General features: G+C 42.7%; 1 protein-coding gene across 2 annotated transcripts in view; it reads left to right on the forward strand.

Annotated features, from left to right (window-relative positions):
- Positions 1-2,529, forward strand: part of LOC106809721 (solute carrier organic anion transporter family member 2A1-like) — a 31,054-nt gene that overhangs the window by 6,443 nt on the left and 22,082 nt on the right. The gene's annotated exons all lie outside the window — the stretch shown is intronic.

Below are 2,529 nucleotides of genomic sequence, written 5' to 3' on the forward strand. Positions count from 1 at the left end.
CACACACACACACACACACACACACACACGTGCACTCTCTCTCTCTCTCTCTTTCTTCTCTCTCTCTCTCTCTCTCTATATATATATATATATATATATATAAAACACATAAGTAAATTGATGTTATCACGCCAAACAATGCTGTGGTCCAAGTGACGAAGACTGAATGTATAGGTGTTGCTTTAATTGTCTGTGACAAACCTGTATAGCAAGGGCAGAGCAGATTCTTGTCTAACATTTAGAGTCTTGCGAAAATCTCTTCCTGTTTAGAATTAGGACTAATCCTACGACTAATGATCGATGATATGACAGCCCTGTATTTTATTGTGAATGTACGTTGGTGTGTGCATGTGCGCGTGCGTGGGTGTGTGTGTGCGTGTGTCCGTGAGCGCGCCCGTGTCTATGTGTATATTCGCAAGCATGTGCATACACAAGTATATTGTGTTTTGCGCGTCCGTGTGTGTGCGTTCGTCTGTGCGTGCGTTTGATATGTGTGTGTATGCGCATGCGCGTATGTGTGCGTGCGCGTCCGCGTGTGTGTGCGTGTGCATGCATATATGCGTGTTTGTTCGTTTGTTTGTGTGTGCGCGTGCGTGCTCGTGTGTGCGCGCGCGCGTGTGTGTGTGCGTAGACGCACCAGATTTGTGCCACGATAGATGGCCTTGGCAAGAAGGCACTCATGCATTGGAAGCCTGCACAGAAAAAAATCTATGATGTCATACAGAAAAAACATTGCTGTGTGTCAACGACGCTGATTTTGCCATCAAAACAATGTATGTTCATACTAAAATTTACCTAGTACAACATTGTGGTTGAATAATCAGATTCTGTGAAACTCTGTCACAAAATAGTTATATATAAGAATAAATCCTAATCATAATAGTATTCCACAGCACGCACGTTTTGTGATTTCGCGTGTCGTTAATAGGGAATGTAAATATGTTGACCGGTGGACACTAGTGATGGTTGACACCGGTGGACACTAGTGATGGTTGACCGGTGGACACTAGTGATGGTTGACCGGTGGACACTAGTGATGGTTGACCGGTGGACACTAGTGATGGTTGACCGGTGGACACTAGTGATGGTTGACCGGTGGACACTAGCGCTGGTTGACCGGTGGACACTAGCGCTGGTTGACCGGTGGACAGTAGTGATGGTTGACCGGTGGACACTAGTGATGGTTGACCGGTGGACACTAGTGATGGTTGACCGGTGGACACTAGTGATGGTTGACCGGTGGACACTATAGTGATGATGATCGCCAATCATCCGGCATTTACTGCACGTTCCGGAACTGATTTGGACATAATTATGAAAATAAACGCATTGAAATAATATAGCTTTTCCTGCCGTTAATTTATTGTTACTAAATTAGTTCCCTAGAGCTGATCTTGGTGTTTATGATTCAGGTGCATAGACCTTGATGTGCTGGAAAAGAATTTCGGTTGAATCCCGTGAAATGAACGATTTTCACTTGTGTTTTATTGAGTTATAGGGACGCACAACCAGAAACAGTAATTGCCACTGCTCACTCGTTTTTACTCGGACTCGTAGGATATTTCGTTCGTTGTGTGGTACGTACTGTATTACAGGTATATACATGGTACTGCATTATCACACGTATATACGAGCATACATGACAAAGAGTCGTGCTTGCTTGGCTTGTTTGTCAAACAAGAGGCGTAACGGAACTATTCTGAAGCGACCTTGGTGAATCTATACGATAGAATGAGTCGATCTACTCATATAACGTGTATAAACTATTCCACTGTATTCGACATGCTCATATCGATGTATTCGATGTATTCGATCTACTCATATCACGTGTATAAACTATTCCACTGTATTCGACATGCTCATTGTGTATAGAATCGTGATATTCCAAGCATGAAATACTGACATCCCAAGGTATGGGCGAAATGTGTGCATTTATACTATATATACTCATAACCGTGTGATAATCATGTACGTGATGTAGCAATTAACTGACTATACACACTTTTGTCCAAATCCTCACGCGATTTCATTCATATTGTAACTGGATTCAATGTACGTATATAAACAAAGTCAAGGTATAGAATAAGGGTGTTTAAAGTTTAATTGACGAGCTTTCGAGATTACATCACTTCATCAGGTCAGCAGACATTGGAATAGAATCAAATAATCAAAAACAAATACAATGCGTTATAGATAAAAATTCATCAAAAATGAATGATTCACACAATTCGCGCGTTGCCCTGAATACGGACGACAAAAGAACACGCACATATATATATATACACGCACAAAAACACACACAAAAACACACACACACACAGACACACACACACACAACACACACACACACACACACACACACACACACACACACACACACAACACACACACACACACACACAACAACACACACACACACACACACAGCAGCACCAGCGACACAGTCCACACACACACACTACACACACACACACCGCACACAACACACACACACACACACCCACACCCACACAAACACACCCACACACA

This window comes from Priapulus caudatus, unplaced genomic scaffold, assembly GCF_000485595.1.
Source record: "Priapulus caudatus unplaced genomic scaffold, Priapulus_caudatus-5.0.1 Scaffold379, whole genome shotgun sequence".
Lineage (NCBI taxonomy): Eukaryota > Metazoa > Priapulida > Priapulimorpha > Priapulimorphida > Priapulidae > Priapulus > Priapulus caudatus.